General features: G+C 45.0%; 1 pseudogene; it reads right to left on the bottom strand.

Moving 5' to 3' along the window:
• Nucleotides 1-12078: 12078 nt before the first annotated feature.
• LOC136649974 (5S ribosomal RNA) lies at nt 12079-12197 on the bottom strand (annotated as a pseudogene).
• Nucleotides 12198-15327: the final 3130 nt, after the last annotated feature.

The raw sequence follows: 15327 nt of genomic DNA, 5'->3' as shown, positions 1-15327 counted from the left end.
CTTGATTTCTCACTAATCCTGTCTTGCTCTGGAGGCTGACAGGTCCCCAGCACAGCATTCCCAAGGGTGGGGCAGTTTGCTACCACCTGCTGGAGACCTGATCCTGTCCCTCTCTTCCATGTACCATAGTGTATCTGGCCTCTTGAGTCCCAGAGGATTCTTCTTGCTATTTTGTGCTTTATACCCTGCCAGTAATCTGCCAGTTGCTCCTGTAAGTAGTCTAACAGTCGTGGCTGGTCCATCTGTGAGGCTACTGAAGCATTGCCTCAGGAATCAGAATGGTGGCTGTTCTCTGTCTACCTACTTGCCTCCTCAGTTTTTCCAATCCCTCCACTTTCTGGTTTGGAAAAGGAAGAAGGTAACAGAAAGGAGGAGGAAATGTGGAAGGGAGGACAGTGCTGGAGAGTGGGAAGATCAGAGACTGGCACAGATCCAGGTGAGGAGCAGCATTTGGTATGCTTCCTCAGGGACCAGGAGGACTGGCCCTGCTTACAGTATAACTTGAGAGTGTCAAACTCATGCAAAGTCATTTCTTCTGCAGACTGGACCATTTGCAAAAGCAGTTTTTTCCCAGTTCGTGGATAAAGACCCACCCATCATTAGAGATGGCAGAGAAATTAAATGAGTTCTTTGCATCTGTCTTCACGGCAGAAGACCTCGGGCAGATACCGCTGCCCGAACGGACCCTCCTAACCGAGGAGTTAAGTCAGATAGAGGTTAAAAGAGAAGATGTTTCAGACCTCATTGATAAATTAAAGATCAATAAGTCACCGGGCCCTGATGGCATACACCCAAGGGTTATTAAGGAATTGAAGAATGAAGTTGCAGATCTCTTGACTAAGGTATGCAACTTGTCCCTCAAAACGGCCACGGTACCAGAAGATTGGAGGATAGCAAATGTCACGCCTATTTTTAAAAAGGGAAAGAGGGGGGACCCGGGAAACTATAGGCCGGTCAGCCTAACATCCATACCGGGTAAGATGGTGGAATGCCTCATCAAAGATAGGATCTCAAAACACATAGACGAACAGGCCTTGCTGAGGGAGAGTCAGCATGGCTTCTGTAAGGGTAAGTCTTGCCTCACAAACCTTATAGAATTCTTTGAAAAGGTCAACAGGCATGTGGATGCGGGAGAACCCGTGGACATTATATATCTGGACTTTCAGAAGGCATTTGACACGGTCCCTCACCAAAGGCTACTGAAAAAACTCCACAGTCAGGGAATTAGAGGACAGGTCCTCTCGTGGATTGAGAACTGGTTGGAGGCCAGGAAGCAGAGAGTGGGTGTCAATGGGCAATTTTCACAATGGAGAGAGGTGAAAAGCGGTGTGCCCCAAGGATCTGTCCTGGGACCGGTGCTTTTCAACCTCTTCATAAATGACCTGGAGACAGGGTTGAGCAGTGAAGTGGCTAAGTTTGCAGACGACACCAAACTTTTCCGAGTGGTAAAGACCAGAAGTGATTGTGAGGAGCTCCAGAAGGATCTCTCCAGACTGGCAGAATGGGCAGCAAAATGGCAGATGCGCTTCAATGTCAGTAAGTGTAAAGTCATGCACATTGGGGCAAAAAATCAAAACTTTAGATATAGGCTGATGGGTTCTGAGCTGTCTGTGACAGATCAGGAGAGAGATCTTGGGGTGGTGGTGGACAGGTTGATGAAAGTGTCGACCCAATGTGCGGCGGCAGTGAAGAAGGCCAATTCTATGCTTGGGATCATTAGGAAGGGTATTAAGAACAAAACGGCTAATATTATAATGCCGTTGTACAAATCGATGGTAAGGCCACACCTGGAGTATTGTGTCCACTTCTGGTCGCCGCATCTCAAAAAAGACATAGTGGAAATGGAAAAGGTGCAAAAGAGAGCGACTAAGCTGATTACGGGGCTGGGGCACCTTCCTTATGAGGAAAGGCTACGGCGTTTGGGCCTCTTCAGCCTAGAAAAGAGACGCTTGAGGGGGGACATGATTGAGACATACAAAATTATGCAGGGGATGGACAGAGTGGATAGGGAGATGCTCTTTACACTCTCACATAATACCAGAACCAGGGGACATCCACTAAAATTGAGTGTTGGGCGGGTTAGGACAGACAAAAGAAAATATTTCTTTACTCAGCGCGTGGTCAGTCTGTGGAACTCCTTGCCACAGGATGTGGTGCTGGCGTCTAGCCTAGACGCCTTTAAAAGGGGATTGGACGAGTTTCTGGAGGAAAAATCCATTATGGGGTACAAGCCATGATGTGTATGCGCAACCTCCTGATTTTAGGAATGGGTTAAGTCAGAATGACAGATGTAGGGGAGAGCACCAGGACGAGGTCTCTTGTTATCTGGTGTGCTCCCTGGGGCATTTGGTGGGCCGCTGTGAGATACAGGAAGCTGGACTAGATGGGCCTATGGCCTGATCCAGTGGGGCTGTTCTTATGTTCTTATCTCAGAGTTCTTTGACTTATTTGTCTACTCTCTCTCTCTCTCTCTCTCTCTCTCTCTCTCTCTCTCACACACACACACACACACACACACACACACACACACACACACATCATCCTAGTACCATGCCACAGCTGCAGTTTTATTGGGCTCCTTAGTGTTTGATCAGTCTTGGGGTGCAGTTCTTTTGTAGGACTGTGGGATGCTAAGGATGTAGCATCATTGCACCTGCAAACTGCTTCCTCTGTTTCTTGATCAGGAAAAAGAATTGTAGGCCAATCTGTTTTTCTTGTGGCACATAAAAGCCAGTATTACAACAGCACTGTTCCTAATTGCACTTTCAGCAAGCCTGACCCTGAAATAGCATTGCTGAATAAAGAAAGACGTCTTGTGTTGTCATGATCGCGCATGCAGGTGAGCTTCCATCACAGCGCAAATCATGGAGGTTCATCAAGTGGAAAACCTTGCATAATGATATTTTCTATCCCACATGTTGACAACTGTTTTAATTGCCATTGAGTTACTTCCTTGCCTAATGGGTTCTGCAGGTATATCGCCAGATTTAACTGCAGCTATATTATATTGCAGTGTGTCCCTATTTTGTACTCAGGAGGAGGAGTCTGTGCAGTTCACATCAGGGCAGGAGCAAAAGAAACATCTGCCTAATAAACAAGGTCATATTCCCTTGCAAAGGCAGGCACAGACCATTGCTCTTAATTATGTTGTTATCTGATCTTCCCAAACCAACCTTACTTGCCTTTGATGTGCCACTCAGTCCGGCTCAGACCTCCTTTCCCTTTTTTGGTTAGTGCTCTGCTCATTTTAGCCTGAAGAAGAGATTAATGAAACTTAAAAGGTCAGTTTAGGCCTTCTTTTATTTCTACAAACACATTGGCCTATTAACATTGCTTCTTCCCCCTTTATTGGCAAGTGATGCTAAAAGCGCCTTTTAATTTTCAGTGATTTGCTCCTGACTCTTAATGCATTATAGAAAAGAGCCATTTTAAAATCAAATATTTGGTCTGATCAATGTAGCTCTGTCACTCGATTTATAAACATGGAAAACTGAAACAATGTTGTTGGTGTTGCATGTGAAAATGCTTTATCTCTTTGATTTTGTGAATCCTATTGGATTGTCTCCTCATATATTGGCTGATGTAAGATTCAGAATATTTAGCTAGAAAGAATATTGGTCTGATGGACCTAGGATGTTAACTTTCTTTTTCTTAGTTCACTGTATACATTTTTCAAACTAATCTCTAAGTGTATGAGCCCTGAAAGGTACTTATGATTTATCAAATAACCTACTAATTCCAAAGCTATTCACACCATTATTTTACCTCAATATGGGTGCAATCCTAACCCCTTATGTCAGTGCTTTCCAGCACTGGCATAGCAGTGCCAATGGGATGTGTGCTGCATCCTGCAGTTGGATGTCACTCACGGAGGCCTCCTCAAAGTAAGGGAATGTTTGTTCCCTTATCTCAGAGCTGCATTGCCCTATAAGGGGTTAGGATTGCGCCCTATGTTGTTTAAGTATCTGGCTTGCATAGATCTTAACTTGACCAGTATGGAGCTTGATCCAGTATTTTCACCAATATTCTTGTTGAAGTTATTCTTGAACTTGTAGTCATAAGTAATGTGTGGAGTCCAATAGCATTGGATAAACAGGTGACAGTGGTGGTGAAGAGTGAAGTTATATTTTTCACCAAGAATATTCAACATATGAAGTGTTCAAGATGGTACAAAGCATTGGATGGTAGTATTAAATATGCTACCCAACAATTATCGAAATACTTGATAAATTCTTCCAGAATAGGCTATGCCTACAACTTCTTCTGATGTTGGGAGAAGGGGTTGTTTTTAAAATCTATTTTACCCAGAGGAGATATTTTGAAAAGCATATATCACTCCCATCAAAAAATGTAATTTTCACAGTTCCATACTGGATGCTTAGTGCTTAATAAACTACATGATGGTAGAATTTTTGACTCCTGGCAAAGGGATTTGCATATAAATTATGTTCAATAATGGCTGATTACAAGCACTAATTTAGATTTCTGCCTGGCATCTTTTCAGGAAGAGCCATGTGGGGAGAAAGAAGCGAATCTGCTCAGGGTCGCTTCCCGTGTTGTTTTTTGGAGACAAAGTTACACCTATGCATGGCTTGGGGTGTGTGTGCAAATGTAATGCTGAGAAAGGTTGCCACCCATGTTCATGGGACTTGCTGCTGGGGAGTTGCTGAACATGGGTATATGTGTATGTGTTCTCCATTCTGCTTTACATTTAAACTGGAGCTGCCAACCAATTAAAGAATTGATTAATCTGCCTTCTAACCAATTACATTTAAATAAATGTGCATATCAACACTTCAGTATAGGTACTTTTTTGAGATACTGAAGAAGCATGGAGATAATTTACAATTCAATGAGCAAAAGCTGTACTCATTGTTAGAAAGTCTGTTTTTAACACATTCCTTTCACTACTGTTTGTACTTAACACACCATAACCAAAATAGCTTCATAAAAGAAACAAGTGTGCTCTTAATTGTCAGCCTTGCTGATTCAAGTCAGTTTAATTGGCCTCTACCAATTTAGGGCCTGATCCCATCCCTCCCCACTGCCAGCAATGCGCTTGTATTGCTGGCACTGGGTGTTGCAAAAATGCTGTAAGGCACTTTTCTGCCAGGGGAGATACTTGGTGCCGATGGAGAGGCCAGTGCAGTTGGTGCTGATCGTCAGTGCTGGGACGACATGGGACTGGAGCTCCAGGTGGTGAATATCCCCACCAGTGGGCAGGGTGGCTTTTCAGGGCACAGAGAGGGCAGGGAAAGTAGAGGGAGGGTGGAATTGGGTAGAGGGAGGGCCAGGCTTGGGAGGTGGGCTGGGATGGAGGCAGAGGCTGCCGCTGACTCCTATGCCCCCTCCTAAGCTGAGCCGCTTGACATGGGCCTCCTTGGTTCTGCACCCACTAAATAGCAGACGCAGATCTGAGGAGACCCATTAGTGCCAGTGGGCTCTACCCATGATACAAATGTTCCTTTACCCCGAGGAGACTCCGGCAGCAGCTGCTCTGACCCCATGGGATACACTGGCAACTAATTTTGTGCCACTGGATCTTAGAATTGGGCTGCCCATCGACTAAGGCCGCAGTTCTGTACATGCTTACCTGGGGGTGAGTCTCATCAAACTCACTGGGACATTTCTGAGTAGGCATACATAGGTTTCTGCTGCACAGCTTTAGCTAATTGACCAGCTCACTAAAAGCTGCAGCCTTTATTTGCACCTGCATATACTCTTGTATAAGAGAAGTACCAGTGTTGTGAGAGCCCTCAGGCAAAAGCTCTTTGGGGGGGCTCAACACTGCGCTTCCCACTCTAGTCCAGTGTAACCCCTTCCTGCTTCCATTCACCTCCCAATAAGCATCCCCTTATTAGGCCCTGTTGATGGGAAGCAGCAACAGAATGTTCTTTTCCTAGCTGACTCTATTTTTAAATTCCCAACTTCCCTAGCGCTCAGTGTCCCAGTAGGGAAAGGAGAAAGGTGGCGACATCTGAGGATGGAAGATTTCTTTGCTGTGTTATCCTCTCCAGCCTTGCCCAGTAAGGCACAAACAAACCCTTACTGGGCAATTTTGAGAGCCAGCAGCAGTAGATGATCCCTTTTTCTTCACTGGACAGTTCCATTGTTGTTGGAGTGCCCCTGTCCCTGGTACATGCATTGGAGGAAGGTCGGGGGGGGGGGTAGGGAGAACATCTAGGAAATTTAAGTGGCTCCAAAGAAGAAAGAGGAGCTTCTGCTTTTCCTTTTCATCATTGTTCAGTAAGCATCACTGTGGCTTAATGGACGATGGGGAAGAGGGTCAGCAATGAGCAGCCACAGTGTGAATCTGTCAGGCATGGTGGTGGCAGTAAACAGACCTGGATTCAAGGGTGAGGTCTGGCTGAACATATGCTACCAGCCTATAGATTGGTAGCATGTGTTCAGCCCAGGCCCCACCCTTGAATTCACGTACGTACCTGTGTACAAACCTGTATATCTTTGTCCACCTTGCCTTGTTAGATATAGCCAACAGTTGCTTACACACATTCAAAGATATAATCATGATGACCCCTTACCAAGGTTTGGCAGTACTGGACACGATCCTTGTTATTTTTGTAACTTATCCATTTGTGTGTGTATGTGAGCCTGGTTTGACCCATTTTCATTGCTACAGCCTCTTCCTCTAGATTCACTTGTGCCCTACTTTCTTGCCCATTACAGTGATATTCTGTCAGCTGCTCTGCTTCCTTTGCTAACCCACTGTTTTGTTGTTATGATGGAATCGGCATACAGTTGGCTAGAAACAGCAGGATGTGATTCCCAAGTATGTGTCGATCTGTGGCATTGATAGCAGATGTGGAGTTGTGTTTCTGTGGCTGCTGTACAACCACAATATGTTCCTTCACCCTTGGAAATGGCCAGCGGGGAGCATCTCATAGTCATCGCTCACCTTTATTTCAAGCTAGGGAATTGCAGCCAAATGTATCTGCTTGGTTCCAATTAATATGTGGATTTCAGCCTCCCCGTCTACTGCCTTAAAGGCCTAGGCTCGCTATCTTGGGGCCTCTCCAGCTGCCTTGTCTGTGTACTACCTCTCCTGTTGGTCTAACCAGCAGCATATGCTCCCTCTTGTAACTAGGCTCTCTGGGAAGCTTTGTTCTGGTCCTTTTTCTGAGTGGTCCTCTCCTGTTCCTTTATGTCTCTGTTCATCTGTTCTGTAGACCTCTGCTATTTATTCTTATCCTTCCACCCATCTTCCCTCCAACTGTGCATACGCTCTTATTGCTGCTGGGGTTTGTATGAAGCTTTTCTTAGCTGTGGTGATCTGCCACTTTCCTCAATTAAGCTTCAGCCTTCTGAGCCAATATTTTGTGATGAATTCCCTCCTCATCAGTAACATTGCATTATATTAGAGCAGATTAGCCAACAGCAAATGGTGACCATGCAGGCAGGAGGTAGTTTTGCGTATTAAGGTGGAGAAAGGGCTTGCGTGGCCATTCTGGCCACCATTCTGGCCACATCCTGCCTTTCGGATGTGCTCTTAACAAATTCTACAGTGGCCTCCTTGCCTCCACCTGCCACCAAGTGATCACAGCGGGCCAGGTAATCCCTGCCCTGACATGCTTCAGGGCAAGAATTGCCCCACAGCAGCTGGAGGTGATTGTGCCATTATGGAGTTTGGGAACACATCTGGGAATGAGGGTGAGTGCCAGGTCCTGGTCAGTATGGCTGTGTTTTTGCGGAAGATTTAAGAGCAATGACAGGTCTTCAACAGGTTCTGGCAACCCTCGAAGCAGCAAATGACATGGCAAATCTGTATCAAGACTTATCACAGACTGAAGGTGAGTGTGGGTTTATGTGGTTAAATGTTTTTACAACCCTTGCCCCCCATTCTGGTACATAGAAAATGGGCATGTCAAGAACAAGGTTACTAGGCTAGAATTTCCCATGGCATTCTAACTTTCTGTAAGAGGATTATTATTATTTTTTGGCATGGAGGACCAATGAAGTGGTACAGTCATGACACAAGTTTGGCATCTGATCTGGAGTTTGTGGTTTACAAACACAAGCAAATTAGGTGGTGGAAGGCTGACCTGGCCAAAATGGACTGCACCATTTCAGACTGCAGATGGGGAATTTTATTTTTGAGTTTTGCACATGCACACACATTCTCCTGCAAACAGAAAATGAGCAACACAGAGAAAGTGGTTCTATCCCAGTCTGCTGTGAAAATTTTCTATTCATAATGAAATATGACCATCCACCTGCAGCTTGAAATTGTAGTTTGTTCTACCACTTCATCCTGCTGTGTGTGGAGAACTGGGCTTTTGATGCTTATTTTTGAGTGTAGTGTGAGAGAGATTTTATCAGGCTAACTTTATTGTGTTGTCATGCATGCTGCCTTGTCTCAACAAGTTTCTGAAAGGTGATTTATAAATAAATATAAAGCTTCTACCCAACCATGCCAGTCACAACTCCTAATGACCATTTTTGACCAAATACTAGGTCTATGTAGGTGATTTATCCATATCAGCTTCCCCAGGTGGAGGGAGAAAGGATATAGTCACTCTTGAACATCAACTGTGACTTCAGAAGTTACCTGCCTGTCTTCAATGGAAGCCCCAGAGGGAAGACATCAGTGCAGAAGGGCTCGTTTTGTGTATGCTGTGCCATTCTTCTCTCAGTCACTGTTTACCCAACAGACTTCGAGTTTGACAATTTCTCATTAAGCTGGTTTCGATTCAGTATCACTGGAGCAAGCTCTTAATTACTTGCACTTTCATCTGTGCCCACTGATGGAATGGAGACGCCAGGAGGGGCCTTCATTTGCATATATTGATTAGAGCTAACCAAAGCTCTATTGTGTCTGCCCATCATGTTTAGGAAATGTTAATTCACTGTCTGCTTCGGTTGCTGCCCAGCTTCTAATAATGGTGGTGGTTGCTTCAATATAAGAGCTCTTCTTCTTCTTGCTAACTAGAAGAGCTGTGGAGGAAAAGATGGCTGTTTGCAATTCATCTAGGCTGTATGTTCAACAGAGGGCTTTGTAACAGCCTCTTCTTTTATACCAAAAGCTAAAGCGGAAGTGGAACGCGATCGCTCCACATCTACTTTCACTGCTGCAGGGAGCCCAGCTGCAGGTCGCGCCGGGCTCCCCGCACCTCTGGGAGGCTGCAGGGACTTGGGTACGTGTACCCAATCCCTGCAGCGCCCCTGAGCGGCGTGATCCTGGGGATTGCGCCGCTGCCTCCTCCCTACCCTGCCCCTTAAGGGGGCAGGGGCCAGGGCCCGCAGGCTGGGGCGTCGCGATGCCCCAGTTTGAAAAGCCCCACTATAGGGTATGAACTGTTTCCTGTGTTGGGGAGGCAGTCACAGAGGCCTCTTCAAGATATGGGAACATTTGTTCCCTTACTTCGGGGCTGCATTGCAACTGCACTGGTGCTGGAAAGTTGGATAGGATGGAGCCCTTAAAGTAGATTCTGTGGCATGGTTTAAAGTGACTACAATGTAAAATATAACTAGGCCTGTAAAAGTACCTTAGGTATATTCTATCTAGTGTGCAAATTCTGTGACAGCAACATGATCTGATGTTTGTTGTGTAGAATTCAGTGTAGCAAGAGATGAGTGCTAGAATAATCACATTACCAAATATGTACATCTGTACATATACAGGTCCAACCTTGTTATTCATGGATTTTTTTATACATGGATTTGACTCAACATGAATGGCCACTGCAGATGAGAAGGAATGTGCTGATCCCTGGAGAAGGGGGAAAAATCCTTTAAAATTCCAGTTTAAAAAACTGCTTTTCTTACTGTTGTACAGTCATGCAAGCAATCATTTCATGCTTCAGCTAAGCCAGGCAAAGGCAGGGGGTCCGATGCATTTCTAAATGCTGACAGCCTTTCTATAGCAGTAAGAAAAGCTGTTTTTAAACCACCATTGTAAAGGGGTGCACTTTTTAATTTTTTTAAACTGCTTTTATTTAACACATTTTATGGTTTCAGCAGGGAGTCCCAGAATCAAACCCCTGAGGAGGTTGAGGCATGACCTTATGCCATTAGGAGCAACGGATGGGCTAGAAACTTGGAAGTGGGTATTTAAATCTTTTTTTCCACTGATTTTTTTTATCATTAGGAGGAACGACCTGCACTGCTGTCCCTTGTAGCCTTCTGTGGTAACAATTCCTGATTTTAGTGCATTTTTTCACCTGTTGGGGACCTTCCTATCACCTCAGAGGCTTCTGTTATGTATCAGCATCCTGAAGGGGCTCCCAAGTTGCCCAGGTGTGGTAGCTATGGTTCTGTTGATGATGATGATGACCACCTCCTGCTTCCCTCCCAACGAGTAAGCAGAGAAGTTGGCTCTGAGCCAGGTCATTGAACCATGAACCCCACCTGGTTTCCAGTGCCCAACCCATATGCGAAACCTGGTTAATGCATGCAGGTAACAAAAATTGGTATCATGCGCTCCACTTTCTGTGATTGCCTAGGTCTGATGTCAGGAGCATTGGATGCTTCATGGGCTCATCCTCCTAGCCTTCTAAATACAGTCGGACCCTGATAATTGCGGGTCTGGCATCCATGGATTTGACTCACCAAATACCGGGGTCAAATTTAAATGCCTTTAAAAACATAAAAGCATGCCAAAATTGGGATTCTGACCTTTTTATGGTCAAACTGCACAGTTTCCAAGCCTCTAGAGCTATTTTTAGGACTGACAGACCCACTTCCAGGTCCTGCGGAAGTTCTTTTCTTCTCTCAGCCTCACCCCAGAATGCATCACGAGGGGTTCACATCCCCCAAGGTCTCTCCTAATAAATGACCCTCCCCCAAACTCCCATGGCGCACCTGCAGACCATTTGCGACGCACCAATTTGCTGTGGCACAGTGCTTGGAAATCCCTCCTCTAGACACTGTGTTCCTCCATCGCCTTCCCTCATCCCTTCAGTTTCTCCTTCAGATTCTGTCAAGTAGCAGCAATGAAGCAACAGGGAAAGGATTCCTGACTGAGCTGTAAGATGCCAACCAGTTCTGGTCAGATACCTTCTGTTCTTGAAACGTATACCTCTCTCTCTCTTCAGAAGAAGGAAGCTTTTACACAAGAAGTGAGGGCTGGAGGACAAAGGAGCAGAAGTTGTAAGTGAGAATAGATGACTTTGTAGTGTGTTCACTACACACTACTTGTAGCAAAAGTTTCCTGCCTGCAAACGTTGAACTTGTTGAGGGTGTTGGTGGTGGCTGCTACTTTTCCCCCTTAAACTCTTTTGTTGTTGTTCTCATCAGCAGCAGGGCTGCAGCTGCTCTTGAGAAGTGCTGATAATGCTACCTGTTGTGTTTTTATTTTATTTTATTATTATTTTGCTGTGCAACTGCCGGCAGTGGTAACTTTAGCAGTGCTTGAAGCACTGATAACTTTCCTGGCAGCTGGACTCTTGCTGGTCACAATTTTTTTCCCTTTAGAATGCACCTAGGCTTATTTCCTAGTGCATTCCAAAGGAAAAAATGGCAACCATCAGGAGCCAATTGCCAGGAAAACAAGCACTTCAACCGCTACTAATCCTACCATTGCCCACTGAGGTGCAGCCAAAAATAAATTAAAAAAACCCTGTTGGGTATTTGACAGGACTAGCAGATTGTGCTTAAAAGTGATTAACCTGTTGCAGGATTGCACGCTTGTAGACAATTCAGTCTAAACTTCTTCAGTGAGGGGTCAAATAGGTACTGACTGTTCAGCTGTGGACACCAACATGTGGCAATTGTGCATTCATCTGTGCATTCAGCTGCGGTCAGTCACACTGGATTTTTGTTCAGTGATCCAGTAACTTGCTAGCACTGGTCTCCTGCTAACTACACAGAGAGGCACTTTTTCAGATGGTGCTCATCTTTAACAGGTTGAGAGTAACTGTCACCCTTCATGTTAGCGCAGTGTGTTTCCTAGTGGCTGTTGCTGGTGTTTCTTCTATGTCTTTTTAGATTGGAAGCCCCTTTGGGACAGGAAGACATTTAGTTATTTGATTTGCCCTGTAAAGCGTTTTGTAAATGTTTTTTTTTTTTTTAAAGTTCCATATAAATGGTTGGCAACCTTCAGTCTCGAAAGACTATGGTATAAGCCTACAGCACCTGGTATTCCCAAGCGGTCTCCCATCCAAGTACTAACCAGGCCTGACCCTGCTTAGCTTCCGAGATCAGACGAGATCGGGCATGTGCAGGGTAACATAATAATTTATTATGTCATCAGGGTACACAGACAGATCCCTGCCCTGAGGAGCGTACAGTCTAGAAATGGACACAAGGGAAGGGGGATGGAGGAAGGGTTAAAGCATAAGTAACTGTTTGTAACACATGTTAATGACACTGGAATGGGGACAAAAACAGGAGGCCAAATGCTTGATGGAAAAAGTTTTTAAAAGAAATCTGAAGGGAATAAATGAGGAGGCATTCCAAGTAACAAGGGAACAGCTTGATGGCAGCCTCATCTGAACAGAAAATTGTAGTGCAGTCTTGGCTTCTAATTGAATGGATGTCATCTTATGTAACTTGGACCATGTAACACTTTCCAGTTTTGTGCAAAATGCAGCAGGATTACTACTGTGTGAATGTAATCTCGGTGAGTTAGTTACAGAAGGAGCATCTTGAAGTTGCATGTGCTCAGTAGGGTTTTCTTTGTTTTAATGACCTCTTAGGGTTCACTTTGCTGTGGTTGCTTGTGGGGTTCCACAGAAGGAAATTAAAAGGGGAAATAATACTTGCGTGCATGTGTCTTGAGTGGATAACACTGTCCTTATGTGATTGTGTGTTTTTTGTTTCTAAGTAATTGCTTCCAAGTCTGCTTTATTGTTAGTCCTTGCCTTTGCTTTTTTCTTTCTTTTTTTTTTTTTTGCTAGGCTAGAAGTAACCCAACATCTTAGAATCCTGTTATTTTTACTTTGGCACACTGCATTCCCATGCAAGATGATGTTAAAAAAATAGCCTGGCGTCCAAATCTGGAGCAAGGCAGGACTGAAGTGAGTGGCAGGCCAGAACTGAAACACAAATTCAACTTTTATTGGTTTAAATGGAACACATGCACTTTGAAAACTGGTCAGCTAGAACACCAGAAAGATATCTTAATATAGTATGGTCAATGGTAATTCATTGTGGGTAACTAAATCACTCTCTGCCAAGATTTTGGACTGACAATCAGCCTGAAGAAAACACAGGTCATGGTTCAGGATGTGGACTCACTTCCCTGCATTACAATCTCTGCGCATGAACTGGAGGTTGTCCATGACTTTGTGTACCTTGGCTCAACGATCTCCAGCACTCTTTCTCTCGATACCGAGCTAAACAAACACATCGGTAAAGCAGCTACCACGTTTTCCAGACTCACAAAGAGAGTCTGGTCCAACAAGAAGCTGACGGAACATACCAAGATCCAGGTCTACAAAGCTTGCGTCCTGAGTACACTTCTGTACTGCAGCGAGTCATGGACTCTTCACTCACAACAGGAGAGGAAACTGAATGCTTTCCACATGCGCTGCCTCCGACGTATTCTCGGCATCACCTGGCAGGACAAAGTTCCAAACAACACAGTCCTGGAACGTGCTGGAATCCCTAGCATGTATGCACTACTGAAACAGAGACGCTTGCGTTGGCTCGGTCATGTCGTGAGAATGGATGATGGCCAGATCCCAAAGGATCTCCTCTATGGAGAACTCGTGCAAGGAAAGCGCCCTACAGGTAGACCACAGCTGCGATACAAGGACATCTGCAAGAGGGATCTGAAGGCCTTAGGAGTGGACCTCAACAAGTGGGAAACCCTGGCCTCTGAGCGGCCCGCTTGGAGGCAGGCTGTGCAACATGGCCTTTCCCAGTTTGAAGAGACACTTGGCCAACAGTCTGAGGCTAAGAGGCAAAGAAGGAAGGCCCATAGCCAGGGAGACAGGCCAGGGACAGACTGCACTTGCTCCCAGTGTGGAAGGGATTGTCACTCCCGAATCGGCCTTTTCAGCCACACTAGACGCTGTTCCAGAACCACCTTTCAGAGCGCGATACCATAGTCTTTCGAGACTGAAGGTTGCCAACTATACTATTAAAACATGTGAGTCACTTTTCTAAAATTGTATTCACGGCGATGTGCAACTTCTTCAAAACACTAAACACACAAAAAATAACTGAACCACTGACTGTGGGGCAGTTTTTGAAAACTGTTCAAAAGTACAGCTAGTCCAGCCAGGTTGTTAATCAGGACACACCATGCTGAGCAGATTACTTCCATTCTAATAGATATTCAAATTCCAAATACAAATCATAGTGCTGGTATTGCTGTTTAAAACGGTTGTGAACAAACACCCATCCCTGGAGACCCCCCCCCCCTTTTTCTCTTACAGTGCTCTGTATACACCGAGGCAGATCTAGGAATCAGACTGTCACATTTCCTGTCCAGAGCAATGGGTCATGGATTGCACATAGCACCATGCCCCCATCAAATGTGTTTTGGAGCCCCATGACTGTCTGGTGTTGCCAGGGACAGAATAGCCATTACATTTACCTTCCTGGATACCTGTGAAGTTTAGCTCACACCTATGGTAGTTATTTGCCCATTCCTCACATAAACTGGAAATGTGAAAATCTGTTAATCTTAAACCACCCTCTGAGATTGGGTGGAAGCTAGTCTCCCCCAAATGGGATAAGACAACTGACCAGCTACATTCAGTTGTGAGATGCTGGCCAAAGCCAGGCTGAAAACTGTGATGCTGTCTAGCTAGGACACGCTTAATTTCTAAGAAGAGCTTTCTGGTTTCAGGAGGATGCTGATTTTAAGTAAACTATTTAAGTCAAGAAAGTCTTAGAACTTGTTTAATTTTTACTGTGAACTTCGCCTCTTGATCTCAAGTATAGAATTTGACAGTTTATTTAAACTTTGTCCGATTTTTACTCCCAATAAATCTTTTTCTTTTGTTTTGATTAAACAAACCTGCCTAGTTCTTTTAACCTAAAGAACAATCATCAGCTTTCCATCCCTGCAGCCTTACTCTGTCACCATGCACAAAAAAGAGTGCATATGCATACACATGAGAAGAAAGAGGAGCAGAGTGGAACTGTTTGTCCCAGATGCTCCTTCCTTCCGTGAATTCCCTCTGCAAGTAACTCAGCAAGAAGGCTGTTGGTGGATAGAGAGGTCTTCAGCGGAGAGAAGGCGTGGTTACATGACTCTGACCCCTTCTTGCTGGTGACTGCTTGAACCTACATCATATGTGTGACAGTGGTGTCCTTGTGTTATACTGTGATTGGAGGGTGGGGAAAAGCTCAAATGCATGGAGATGAATGTGACCCTTCTCAGCACCACCCTGGAGAGGACTGTGAAAGTTCTAAATG

Source organism: Tiliqua scincoides, chromosome 4 (assembly GCF_035046505.1).
Source record: "Tiliqua scincoides isolate rTilSci1 chromosome 4, rTilSci1.hap2, whole genome shotgun sequence".
Taxonomy (NCBI): domain Eukaryota; kingdom Metazoa; phylum Chordata; class Lepidosauria; order Squamata; family Scincidae; genus Tiliqua; species Tiliqua scincoides.
The sequence above is the reverse complement of the archived record's forward strand: the minus strand, read 5'-3'. Positions and strand labels throughout refer to the sequence as shown.